Here is a 15,331-nt window from a genome sequence, read left to right as displayed (position 1 = left end):
TTACAGCAAGGATAATCTCTATTCCATATAGTCCCTGTAAATTCGTTGCTGGGTCTAAATAAAATCATTGTATGTAAACAAACTATGCAAGCTCTAAAGTTGTTGTTGTTCCTTTTTCCTTCTCAAAGAGGACCAATGACATCAGGAGGGTGATATCTTAACTTGCAAGTGATTTGGATGGGCAAAGCTGTGCAGTCATCAACCTCATTCCCTCCTCCAGGCAAGTCATTAGTCAATATAACTGGGAATGACCCAGCACAAAGCTCTATAATACAGTACTAGGCAAATGTAAGGTATTATTATGGTATTGGTATATACAATGGTTATGTTTGAAGTGGTGTTTAAACTTATGGTTTGGGGTTTGTTTGTTTTTTGTTTGTTTGCTTTTTTTTTTTTTACTATACCACAATAATTTTGTCTGTTACAAGAACTTTTTCTTTCACCATTCATACTTTTTGGCATTCAGCTATTATTAAAGTTCTTGGTAATTTTAAGTAGCTTATAAGGTTGGGAGTTAAAATTAGAGGCAATTGAACTGGAAACTGGAAGAGAAGCTTAGATGAAGACAGAGACTTGGGAATTTCCTCATAGAAATGATAACTAAAGCCACAGAAATGGATGAGACCATCAATGGATGATGTATATACAAAGAAAAAAAGAATAAAGTTATCAATATAACTTTGGCAAAAGACATTTAGTGAAAAAGGAAAAGGGAAGAAAATATGGAGAAGGGAATAAGCATATAAGCTTGTACAATATAACAGCAGATACAGATGAGAGAGACCAAGATTATACATATAATTTCCTTTAATATATTCCCTCCAATAACTCACTCTCCTAATAGAGAATGTTGACCTTTTCCAACTCCTTTTGAATATTCAAGTAGTCAAATGAGCTTCCAATAGTCTTTGTAATTTGCAACATTTAAAGAACCTTGCTACTGGTTAATGCTTACTGTGTGCCATGATGAGCTGGATATTATCTGAAATAAACAGAGACAAGTATACACATCTCTTCTACATATATGTTATATTTCAAATGGACCCTTTAAAAAATGAATTCTTTATAAACAAGGAAGTTTCTATTAATGTCATGAATTGGTACCACTGAATCAATCAAAAAGAATACAGAGTTTAGTTTAGCCTTTACCATAAGTATGAGACCCCTTTACAATATCCTTGAGAATCAAGATGATGCTTGGAAGATAATAGAGTTAAATACTGCTTCAAATACTGGTTATAGTATTAAGTATAAGTCATTTATTCTTTCTGAGTCTCAATTTCTTCCATTATAAAAAGGGTGATAATAATGTTTATAAGGCACTTATAAGCTTCAAAAACATGAAAAACACTTTGTAAACCTAAAAGAAATATGTATGAATAATAAAATAGTTCTCCATCTTCTACTGAAAGAACTATATGATAGAGAATAATTGCATTCCAATTTTAAAGTTCTAATGGTCAGAAAATTCTTATAGAGGGCTTCACTACAACATACATTCATTGACCCTACTTGTCTCTTCTGGGACCAGACAATAAAGTTTAATATTTCTATATGACAACTCTTTTTTTGAAAATTGACTATATGTCAATTTTTACTATTCCTCAAGCTTTTATTTTCCCTGGCTAAACATCTGCCCTCAGTTTCTTTTACCCCCTCTCCCATAACATAGTTTCATACCTCTTCTTGGCTGCCCTCTTCTCTAGCTACAACTAATAAACGTGCCTTTAATATGGTCATTTTCTTTTACTGTAAGATTTGCTGCCTAGTCAAAAGTTTACCAAGAAATAACAAAGCTTAGAAATCATTCAACAAGCATTCTTAACTACTTACTATGTGCCAGGTACTTTTTAAGACATTGATATTACAAACATGCAAAAAGAGATAGTCTCTGATCTCAAGAAACTTATGAACTACATTCATATCATCACAAAGTGAGCCTTTATCCTGCCAAGAAGACTTTCACTTTCATCAGCTAGGGATTTTACCACTAAAAAGCTCTGGGGAACATTGAACAAACACTAAGTTTGTTTAAAAAAAAAAAAAGTAGCATCAAGAGTGGAAGTCTGTCTGCCTTGCTGTTGTGTTGCCCAAAAGCCAGCTGTTTAGTCTAGCTTTTTATGCATCTTTGGAACAATGTCAGTTGTATGGCACCAAGAAATTGAAGCTTTCCACTGGAGCCTCAGTGTCATTTGAAATCTTATCTTGTACTTGATTTTCTCCTTACAGTCAGTTCAAGTGGGCCTAGAGAAGATTTCTATAATTGTCACAGTCTTGACTTTAATGCCAGCTGAAATAATGTCTATATCATGAAAACTAAAAAAAAAAAAAAATCTATCCTGGCATTGAATGAATAGCATGACACATGATCTCTAGCTCAACTCCCTTCCTTTTTTGCACAGTCAATTAGGCTCCAAATTGGGCTGAGCTTTGGGGACAATGAACACCTGCTTTGGCTGATTGTAGCACTGAAGCACAAAGAGCAGAGGGTGCTCTTTTCTCATCTCCAGTCCAAGAAAGACTCTGGCCACCCAAGCAAAGGATAATGATAGTGAAGTGAGTATCTTTGAATATCTATAGAAGCTGGAAATATTTATTAATCTCTTGTTAAGATATTAAAAGTGAGACATGTCCACTATCTCCCTTGGCCTTAACATTTATCTCAGGTCATAAGCCTAAGATTAAGTGCATTTGGCAACTGTCAGAAAACAATAGAAGCAGTCAGAAACATGTTGTAGGATAAACAAAGTAGCCAAAAAAGAGAATTTTTGGAAGCCATACAACTTTATCAGAATAAGTTAGGACTTGTACCATGAAGACAGGGTATGGTGAAACATATAATTGGAGGATGTAACATTTTTGTTGCTATTGAAGATACTATCAGACATTATGATGTTACAATGATTGCACATCAGCAATTAACCTTCTAATGTGGGTTGATAAAGGCTTTAGCAGAACTCGAGAAATGTTCCAGAATTTCAGTTTGTTTTAGAAAAGAGCTTCCATAAAAATCTTTTACATTTGCAAAATCACCAATTCTCAGAGTTGGAAAGGTCCCTGGAAATTTTCCAGTAGAACCCATATCTGGAATCTCTTTTGCAGCATTCCTCACAAATTCATCCACTTGCTTCAAGACCAGTAATCAGAGTGTTGATTAATGCTAATAACTCGCTAAGTTTTGTTTGTAACACAAACCCAACTAAGAGTGATCATTTTTTATAATGGATTATAATATAAATCAAAGTTATGCTGGTAAAGCAAGTTGAATTAAAAGTATATTTAAAAGAATTACAATACTGAATTAGGTTCAACAAACATTAAGTGTCTACCATGTGCAAAGCATAAGGAGCTGGAGATATGGAAACCAAAACCATCCTTGCTTCAAGAAGCTTGACTTTCTATCAGGAAGATATGACACACACATGAATAAAATAGTACAAAGTGTTATCTAGAAAGAAAGAGCACTGATTTGTTCTTCTCCTTGCTAACCCCCTTAGGCCATCCCAAAGAAACCTCTGCCCTGAGGCCTTGGCTTTCTGAAGATTTCAGAAAGGACTACCATGAAGTTTCTCTTTATTCATGACTAGAATCTCTGGATAGAAGTTTTGACCTTTTATCCCGCTCTACTCTTGGTTCCCTTTTATTGTGTCCACCTTTAAAACATAAGCTCCTTAAAGGTAGGGATTACCTTGCTTACAAGTTCATGTATATCCTCTGCACTTAGTATATTGTCTGGGTAAGTGTGTGTGTGTGTGTGTGTGTGTGTGTGTGTGTGTGTGTGTGTCCATGAGTCCCCTTACCATCTCACTATCTTCCTATCTATCCCTATCTATCTGTCTATCTCAGAACGGTCCTTGTGTAGAAGATGGTATTTAAGCTCTGTTTTGAAGGAAGCTTGGGATTTTATGAAGTAGAAGTGAGATGATGATATATTTCAGGCACATTAGGTAGTATGACCAAAGGCATAAAGACAGGGCATAGCTCTTTTAAGTGTCAAGAACAGCAAGTAAGCCAGTTTGATTAAAATGGACTATATGTAAAATATGTCTGTAAAGTTAGGTAGGAACTAGATTTTGAAAAATTTTAAATGTTAAGCTGAGGAATTTGAAGTAATGATAGTTAAATTTCCTCTTTATCTTTTTTCCCATTGGAAGAGATACCTAAATTTAACTCTTCAACTCAGAAAGAAACAAAATATTAAGCCACCAAGGAAAATGAATAATTAATATACTTCCCCCCTCAAACAAAATCTCACAAACAATACTGATGTCACAACTTGGGTTATGTGGTTCCATAATACTTTATTTTCAAATACTAAGATACTTGAAAATTTTTTTTATTTTATCCTGGTAAATCCTTCTCCTGAATCAACATAGAAGTAACCTCTCTAAGTTTTGTGACATGAATGGTTGAAAATGAATTTCCTGGATGACAACTATTTCTTTCCTTGTCTCTAGGCACTGAACTTCCTCTCTTCTTTCAAAGTCAAATTCACTTCTCCATAAAGCTTTCCTTGTTTCCTCCTTCCTATATCAAATTGAAAATAATCACTCTTTCCTGAAAACATTTTAACAATTGGTCTAGATCTTTTCTTTGGACTTCTCACAGTTGATCTTGTATCAGGCCTTTTCATCCCTTTAAATTCCTATCTGTCATATTTAAAGACATTCAGAAATAGAACATATCCAATAAAGCCTCAGAAATAAGCCAGACTTCTTCCCCATTGATACTGACATTAAGCAGTGAAGCTTATTGATGTCACTGTCTCAAGTGAAAATTTCACATCTTAAAATAATAAAAATATATCAGCTCTGGCAGAGTAAGTAAAGTGAACATGGAAACTTAAGAGCATCCAAATAAATTCAATTACAGATTTTTAGAATGTCTGTGTTGAAAAAGCCTTTGAAGTTATTTAGTCTATCTTACTTATTTTACAGGGGAGAAAATTGAGGACTAAAAATATTAAGTGTCTTTTCTTGAGTCAGTCAGCTTGTCTATGGCAGAAATGGTTCCAAAAATCAGGCCTCCAGCCTCCAGCTCAATGTTCTTTCCAGGATAATGTCTCCATTGCTGGAATGAGATTCCAGCTATTTTTTGGAACTTGAAATCTATCCTGTTTAAATAATATCAGTTTAGCACACAGTCCTTTCAGGCATTAGCCATCTTACCAAGATACTACCTTCTAATATTTTAATGGATATTTGTTATTACACTCAGAAAAAGCTATTGTAATATACTTGGCATATAATCCTCACATTTTATGATTAGTTTACTTCTGTAGCATACTCCCCCATCACTTTCCCCACCAACTTGTATGCACAGATTGGGTTCCTTGAAAGGCAGCTACCTCAGGGTCAACATACTCTAGGAATCCATATTCCCAAAATTATAGGTTAGTAGCCTCCACTGGTGAACTAGCTTTAATAGCAGCCAGTAGACACAAGTACTTCAAAGTAATGGCATTTATTGAGAAGACATAGTAATTACTATAACTACAAAATATGTACCCCAATAAATCTGGGGCACACTACTCTACAAATACATATAATAGCAATGGGAAGAATGGGCATCTATCTATATAGAATGTACTGTAATGAATGAGGCATACATGTAGAGCTCATAAACTGGAGTCTTATAATTGAATGTGGGAGTCACAAAATTATGATTTATTATCAGTAAATGTTTGATTTATATACCTATTTTATAATATGTGACCAGGGTCACATAAACATTTCTCAGGAGAAAAGGTTTTGTGGGTAGAAAAAGTTTAAGAAGCTTTGATATATGGAATCAAATTGGCCAAGCCACCTAATATGCCTTCATTTCTGAGGAATCTTCTATGACATATTTACTGTTCTAACAACTAGGCATAGCAACTCTGTTGGGCAAATTGCTCATCAGGGCTCCCTGGGTTCTCTCCTTTACACAAATTCTTTTCCATTCTTTTCCTGGCTCAACAGTATTCTACTCACTCTACTATGGCTGTCTTTCAGTATTAGCTACTATTCACTAACTAGCTAATTAATTAGCTGATAAATATAAATTATCTAAGGATGGATCTGTATATGTACAAAAGAGCAAAATATGAGCTTGAATTGAAAAGAAGCCTAGAATTTCTAACTCCATAGTACTGGAAAAAATTGGGAATTTTTTAAAAGGTTAAAATAATAATCAGTGAAGCATACTGTGTTTGTTTAGTGTTTATCCTAAAGTTATGGACATTACTTATATGTTCCCCTGCCTACCCTCAAAGGCACTGTTGCATTTAGGAGATAGAGAGCCATTCTTAAAGCTCAAAACATCTGCCCAGAGATAGTGAGATGGGAGTTTAGGATCTGCAGTCAGGAAGGCCTGAGTTCAAATCTGGTTTCAAATACTAGGGTTGTTGTGAAGATCAAATTATTTGTAGATCCTTTATCCTGGTACATAGTAGGTCCTTAATAAATTCTTGTTCCCTCCTTCCACACTTTGAAATATGCTAGTTATGTGAAATTGGAAAAGTCATTTAACCCCTCAGTGCTCTATGCAGCCATGTAAGACTATAAGTTGTCAAAAACATGCAGACCAGCATAGGTAGAGGTAATGTTCTTACTTGTGAGTTCTTTATGTCATTATAATTACAGATCTAACTAACTCTTTTAAGTTAAATTAATAAGAAAAATAGCTGACATCTGCAAACAGAAATGAACTCCATATTCAGAATAATTAGAGAAAAATAAGTTTGATTCATTGTCTTCATTAGTCATTTATTAGATGCTTATTATGTGGCTCCCAAACAAAAAGCAAACAATTCCTACCTTCCCTTAATTTACTGGAAAGGACTGGGAAAATTCAAGCTAAAGGTTTACAGCAGAATAAAGAGAAAGCTTCTCACTAGCCAGATTTTAACAATTAGAGAAGGTGCAAACAGCTATAGGAATTCTTGGAAAATACTTCAGTAGTTTCCAAATTTTATATATAGTTATGCCCAGAGAAAAGACTAGAGTAAGACAAAACAGTGGGCACAAGTCTTAAGGCATTATGAGGGAAAGTTTTATAAACACACTTTTAATTTCAGAAAATTATATTGTAAATGGAACATTAGTGTTTATTTTGTGATGAATCACATAATACATATAATGAGGATTCAAATCTTAGAGTAGACAATAATACATGAGGATACACTTTTCAAAAGCAAGAAGGGATTTTATTTTAAATTTTTTCCTAGAGGGAACAAAGCCTTAACCTTCCAAATTCCTTAACTTCAGGAATTTAATTTTATTTCATTAAATATAATATGTATTTATTGATTATATCTAAGGAACTGTAATAAATGCGAAGAGAGATATAAAGATATATAAGACACAGTACTTGCTCTGGAACTATATTCTAGTTGAGGTGAGATGTACACAAGTGAACTATAAATGCGAACAGGGAAAGTACAGGGTAGCTACAAAATATTATAGGAAAAGACAGCACTATAGGCTACAAGGTCAAGAAGAGAATTGTAGGAGGCTTGGCATTTGATCTGTCCCTTAAAAGTTGGACAAAAGAATATGAACAGGCTGAGACAATGAAAGAAGATGAGATTTCATTCAATTTCATTTCAATTCAATAAATACCTTTTGAGTTTCTGCTATGCGCCTCAGTTTCTTCATCTATAAAAATAAGAGGATTGGACTGAATAAATTCTGTTCTCTTCAAGAACAAAATCTATGATCCAATGATTCTATATGTATAGGACATAAAATAGCTATGACATTCAAAATCTATGAGTAAGTAAACAAAAACAAAAACCACTGACCTTAATGAGATTGATTACTACAAAGCCCAGATTCCTAAACCCTTCTCAGGCAGAGAGAGTCTAGTTTGATTTGACTTAATAAATAGTGCCAGCCTATGTGGTTTCCCTGGCAACTTTCAGTTCTACTCTGGCTCATCATCAAATTGGAGAACAAACCTACAAAGCTATGGAGAGCATGTTGATGGAGGAGGGTAAGAAGCAGAGGGAAACACACTAACACACAGCTCAGTAAAATAGTCATAGTTCTCATAAGAGCACGAGGAGCACCTTACAGAACTTTTAAATCAAACACAAAGTAGTAAGTGGCCACTTGGAGTCCTTATAATTTAGTAATCATCCTTAGGACATTCTGAGACAGTAAAAACCCCAAGGCAAAAAGCCCAACAGTCTGATAAAAGTTCAGTGACTAGGAATGAGGGCCTCCACATACTTCCAAAGCTGATGAAAGCATTGCTCTAGCTCAGCATTATTGAGCTAGATTATTGACATTCATAACAACAACTCGGCAGCCATAAAGAGAAGAGCTAAATTATCATCCTCTTCCTTTTGGGTCAACAAAACAGATGGTACCTTTTAAAAAAGATTTTCATCAAAAATGGTTAAAATTTAAAAGTTTCAGCAAGGTAAAGGTAAAACTTCAGTTTTATGGGGAAAAGAATTTATCTTTATTCAGGGTAATTAATACTCTATAGTATTCTCATATTTCAATATGCTAAGGATATGTGATTTTATCTGTTTGGTTTATCCTTCTTCCAAAGTTAAATATAAGACTTTATAAGAGCTCTTTCTGATATCCAGAGGCTTTTGCAACTTATTAATGGAAGACTGAAATTGCCTTAAGCCTCATTTCTAGGAGCAGTGTGGTACAATGGAAAGAATCCTAGATGTGGAATCAAAGGCCGAGGTCCTTATCATGACTCTGTCATTTATTACTTGTGTGATCCAGAGTAACTCAGATAATTTCTCTGAGCCTTAGGTTTTTCCCTGTAAAAGAATGGGGTTAATTGATGGCCCTACAATCCCTTCCAGGACTAAATCTATGATACTAAATCGTATGGTATCAAGTGAAACATTAGGGCAGCTCTATGGTACAGTGAAGTCCAGCCAGGCCTGGAGTCAGGAAAATGTATCTTCCTGAGTTCAAATCTGGCTTTAGACACTTAGTAGCTGTATAACCTTGGGCAAATCACTTCACCCTGTTTGCCTCATCTGTCAAACAAGCTAGAGAAGAAAATGGCAAACTGTTCATGTCTTAGCCAAGAACGCCCCAAATGGAGTCAAGAAGCACCAGATATAATTGCAAAGAATTAGAAACAACACAAAGTAAAGCATTAGTGTACGTCTATGTAGTATGTGCATGGCTTTCTTGTATTTCATGATTTTGTTCTAAGGAAGTTTATAAATAAAATGTATAGAGTTATACTTTTAAAGTCAATCCTTTAGAAAGAGTTGATAGCATTAAAGAAACTTTGCATTCATGTGTAAGTACTGGAGAATTGCAGAATTATATGCAGAGCAGAGGAAGTTTTACTAGTCCCCCCTATTAGAGGGTGCTAGCTTTGACAGAAAAGGAACAAAATCCCTGAATTCTTTTTAATGAACTCTCCCCCTCTGAAGGCAGACTCAGGATCAAAAAAGCCTCCCAAACACTCCAAGTGTCAAGAGAGTTACTATGTAACAGAAAGTTCAGAAGACTAGAAGTTGGAAGCAAAAATGATTCTCTGGTTTGAACTAGATTTTACAGATAAAGAAGCTGAGGTTTAGAGAGGTAGTGATATATTAAAGTGACATAGGTAGGTTCAAGAATATATTGCAATTTTTAAAAATTGGAAACTGCCTTATAAAAAAAATAGCTAAGAAATCTAACTAGTTTAAATATGAAAGAATTCTAGTTGCCTTATGGTATTTGCATAATAAGATTTAAACAAGAGAAAGAGAGGAAGGATAGTATAGTGATATTATGGACTGAGAGCTGCATTCAAAGAGTCAAGAAGATAAGGGACCAAATCCTAATTCTGAAATAATGGCTGTGTGACTCTAGATAAGTCACTTAACTTCTCAGTGGCTAAGGCAATTCTTGAAGACTATACTTGACAAAATAATGGCTGATCTACAATGATAGAATTCACTACAATGATGAAATAAGTCACAGGTTTGTACATCCTCATTCCCCACTTCCCAGAGAAAAAAATTCTATCTTCTTTACAAATATCTTCAATCTTTTTGAAAATTAATGGACAAATGAAAATCAACAATTGAATACCTTTGGTAGACACTTCTTCAAAAACAATATTAAACTGATTAATTGATTAAATTGATTATGACATTTATATGTAGTAAAGAAAATCACTAACATCCCATCTGAAAATAACTTACTTGGCAGAATTATTAGCAATAATTATCAATTTAGCATGTAGGGAAAAACCAAACATCATTATGACAAGTTCAGGCAAATGGAGGTTACTACTGCAGTTTTAAATAAAGCCCACCAGATGGCAGAGAAAATGAATCATAGGACAGGTGATAAACATGAATATATTGCTAATTTAAATAAACTGAGCAATGTTTTAATATTTTATTTGTTATATCAACAACAAAGATTTATTTAGTTCTAACAATGTGTCATATTACACACAATAAAACATCAATTATTTCACTAAATTTAAATATCACCTTTTCTTTTAGGGTTATATATACATATATTCATAATATATAACATGGGGTTGTCTGTAACGTGATGACTATAACTCATATTTTGTGGCACTTTAAGATTTTCAAAGCATTTTACATATTATAAAATTTGATCCAAATAATGACCTCATGAGAGAGGCAATTATTATCATCCCCATTTTATGGATAAGGAAACTGTGTCTGGATGTTAAGTTATTTGTTCAGGGTCACTGAATTAGTAAAGTATGAGGCAGGTTTTAACCCTAGTCTGACTCTATCTAACATTTTACTACACAGGAGTAAAATTCCTGTGGCTCCTCTCCTCTTTCCCTTTTACCTGATTCAAAACCTTGGCTTTGGAGTTTAAGTATGTAAGTTAATCACAATTAACAGCTCTGGGGCAGCTATTTGACACAGTGCATACAATTGCTAGAAGTAGAGTCAGGAAGGCTCAGTTTCCTCAATTATGATCTGTAAAATGAGTTGAAGAAGGAAATGGCAATTTATTCCAATATCTTTGCCAAGAAAACCCAAATGGAGTCACAAAGAGTTGGATATCACAGAACAACAACAACAAAACACTTCTTCAAGCACTCTTAATAAAGTCAGGTTACTCTTTCCACTTGAATTGCTCTCAACAAGACTTTAGAACAATCATGATGCAACCAACAAAAGGAGAAGGGACTTCTGACTTTTCTCTTGCCTCCTCCTCCCCTCTACTCAGTCTCTGAATGTTTGATCTGAGCAGTTAACTAATATTAACAGCTCAGTTCAAGTATTCTTACTTTCTGCAAATGGGGTTATTCATTACCTCAAGGACTATGATCAAGACTTCAGAACAATCCTGCTACAGAAAAAGGGGAAGGGGAGAATAGGCAATAATTAAGGGAAAGTGATAATAGAAGGGAAGGAAAAAAAGATAGATGAAGATAATACATTTGGGGCTATTCATAATAATATATATAATATATAATCTCTATATGTGTTACATAGAAAATTGGTGTTGTCTAGTCAGTTTTGGGGATCTTCATTTATTCATTATCAACTCTCTAAGAAATTTTGCTTTAAGCATGCTTAATGATCAAAAAGGACAATCCCACTAAGCCCACTCTCTTTTTGACACAAGCAGCAGTGATTTGAGGACATTACAGTTAGTTGTCTGTTTTAAGCAGGGTTGGCTTGGGAAGAGGTGAATAGAAAATAGATTGATTTTAAATGTCAATCAAGAATAATGCTCATCAAGTGCAATCCTGTGTCATGTTTCAAAAGGAGCTATTGTATTATCAGTGCTGGAGCATGCTATATGTTGCTATTAATAGATTTATAAGATTCACCTTGCTAAGCAATGTAACATTGTAGCAAGGTATGTGTAAGTTTAATAAAAATGCAGAAGATCCAACTATAACCTGAGATGCAAAACAACAACCAGCAGATCTCAAATCTAACAGGGCTAGCATTTAAATCCACTGCTTCATCACTAAATTTTCAAAGCTATTGGGTAATCACTTATGAAATGTAAATTCCTAAGTGATTTTTAAAAAGGCATATATGAATGCTTTCCCAGAAGCATCATTCTATAAGAATAAAGCATGACAACCTTCCCCATAATTTCTGGGTGTTGCATTATCCTCAGTTGTACTGGTTGAGCGAGTTCACCCAGACCCATCCCTTTTGTAGCTAGACTGCAATCAGACATATTGATGTAACTGGCTCACGCCCTTTAAGGGAGGGGAAAAGAGCTTATTCAGCTGTATCTCTGGCGTTCTAAACGTGCTAAATCTGGAATAGTTGGCAACTTCATTCATGTTTTAATACATATTTATGAACTGAATTATTTAGCCCTGCTTCTTCCCCAATCATAATTCAGACCAAGGAATCATACTATGAAGAAAAGTTGTGTCAGTTTAAACATACATAGTCTTTTTTTAATTATAAAAATAAAATTACGGTAATTAAATATTACAGTTGGGAATGAAAGATTTCTTTCAGGAATTTTACTATTAACTTGCCACATTTTCATTTTTCATAGGATTTTAAGAAAAAACAGGAATAAAAAATGTTGCATTCATACAATATAATTAGGCTGATTTTCTCAAAAATCTTATGTGTGGCCCAGATTATCTGTTTGCCTCTTTCTTCCTTAAAATGACACCCGGGAAAGGGACCTGTATGTGCCAAAATGTTTGTAGCAGCCCTATTTGTAGTGGCTAGAAACTGGAAAATGAATGGATGCCCATCAATTGGAGAATGGCTGGTAAATTGTGGTATATGAATGTTATGGAATATTATTGTTCTGTAAGAAATGACCAGCAGGATGAATACAGAGAAGACTGGCGAGACTTACATGAACTGATACTAAGTGAAATGAGCAGAACCAGGAGATCATTATACACTTCGACAACGATATTGTATGAGGACATATTTTGATGGAAGTGGATTTCTTTGACAAAGAGACCTAACTGAGTTTCAATTGATAAATGACGGACAAAAGCAGCTACACCCAAAGAAAGAACACTGGGAAACGAATGTGAACTATCTGCATTTTTGTTTTTCTTCCCGGGTTATTTATACCTTCTGAATCCAATTCTCCCTATGCAACAAGAGAACTGTTCGGTTCTGCAAACATATATTGTATCTAGGATATACTGCAACATATCCAACATATAAAGGACTGCTTGCCATCTAAGAGAGGGGGCTGAGGGAGGGAGGGGAAAAAAATCGGAAAAGAAACGAGTGCAAGGGATAATGTTGTCAATATAAAATAATCATTAAATAAAAATTAAAAAAAAAAAATGACACCCGCCTGGGGGCAGCTAGGTGGTTTAGTGGACAGAGCACCAGTCCTGAGGTCAGGAGTTCAAATCTGGTCTCAGACACTTAATACTTCTTAGCTGTGTGACCCTGGGCAAGTCACTTAACCCCAATTGCTTCAGCAAAAAAAAAAAAAAAAAAAAAAAGATACCCACTTCTTCTGAAAAGTACAAGAAACATAAAGGGTCTTAAATCCTTTTCTAAGATAGTTACATTGGGATTTTATAGTCAAAAATAAGAATTCTCTTTATGTTGCATAATATTTTTTTTTGCAAAAAAAACCAACTTTGTATTTTTTAATAATAAAAATTGCTTATAGTAAAAAAAAAAAAATCATTTATCTAATTCCAGTGCCTAATATTAGACTTAAATAAATATGAAAATATAATCACGTCTAAATTGATGGAACAAAGATAATGTATTTTGCCCACGCTATAGAAATAGAACAAAAACTTTAAACCCTTGAACCAATTCTACTGATTATACAAGGCAGTTCTATGCAGTGGAAAGACCACAAGGTTTAGGATAAAAGGCTTTGAATTTGAATGCTAACTCTTATACATATTATCTATGAAACCTTGGGCAAATCATTAAAACTCTGAGTCTTAGTTTTTTCATGTGTAAAATGAGGGGTTTGGATTAAGTATCCTCCAAAACCTTTTTATCTTCATAATGTATGAATCTATGACTGAAGTCCACATAAATCTACTACTTAGTGTATGGTATTAATGAAGTCTTGGTCTTGATTATAATCCCTATGTGAACCTATCAGCTATGCTCTAATCATGGTGAGACAATACACTTAAACCAGTTACAAGAGGAATGAGGAATGAAAGAATGTCAAATCCATTAGTGGGGAAACAACTGAAAACATACACCCTACAGAGATAGGTCAGTAGTATCCTTATTGCATATGAAGGCTGACACAGAGTTCTACTCTGAATTTAGCTATGTCAGGTATGTTTAAACAAACATCATAATGACCATGTTGAATTAATTTTGACATGTGACTCAAACTATTTTTTGTTTGTATTGTTTACTATTAGATTCTGAGCTCCTTGGTAACAGGGATTTTTGTAATCCCTCAACACTTAGTCCAATGCCTGACATATAGTAGGTGCTTCACTTGACCCAAACCAGCCTTCCTTAATAAATACTTTAAATATCAATATAATAAGATAAATCTTTTTGGCATTTAGAAACTCATCTTATTTGCTGTGTTTCCTAGATCACATAGGAGAATTAAGGTAAAGGTTTAAAATAGAAACTAATTCTAATTTAACTCAGAGTTGGAAGGATCACAGAATCATACCTAGAAGAGCCTACAAAAACAAAAACAAATCCAAAACAAAACAAAGCAAAACAAACAACAACAAATGATAATTTAATCTTAAATCTCAGTGAGAGGAAGCTCAGGAATAAAGAGGTGATAGTTATATAATACTCTGTCATGAATCTGGAATATTGTTTTCAAGTTCTGAGTGCCATAGTTTAGAAAGGATAAGTTAGAGTATACCCAGAGGAGGAAATCATGAAGATCAGTTGAAGAAACTGTGGTATCTATCTTAGAAGAATCAAAGGAGCAACACCATAGGATTGGAAATATTAAATGCTTGTAGATCATAGATAGATAGCTAGATGGATGGTAGATAAGACAGATAGGAAATATTGCACTCATTCTGTTTGGCCCCACAGGATAGGACCAGTAACAATGGGGGAAAGTTGAAAAAAAAGAAAAAAAAAACATAATTTAGGCTTGAAGTCAAGAAAATATTTCTAATAATTGGAGCTACCCAAAAGTAGAAATCTCCTTTAGAAGGCCTTTACTTCTCCCACCTTAGAGATCTTCAAGCAGGGATTGCTTTCCAGTGTAACAGCTTTGGGTATAGGGTTGGAAACCTTGCTATTCCAGTAGCATTATGAATTAGTTATTCTATGAGTGGGAAAAATACTAATGAGGATAGTTTCATAATTTCAGGATTAAACCAAAAAAAAAAAAAAACAAAACTCAATTTATCCTTTGGAAAGCTGTAATGTAATATTGGAGGGAAGGGAATTAGATAATAT

Source organism: Antechinus flavipes, chromosome 1 (genome assembly GCF_016432865.1).
Source record: "Antechinus flavipes isolate AdamAnt ecotype Samford, QLD, Australia chromosome 1, AdamAnt_v2, whole genome shotgun sequence".
NCBI lineage: Eukaryota > Metazoa > Chordata > Mammalia > Dasyuromorphia > Dasyuridae > Antechinus > Antechinus flavipes.
This window is presented reverse-complemented; position numbering follows the sequence as displayed.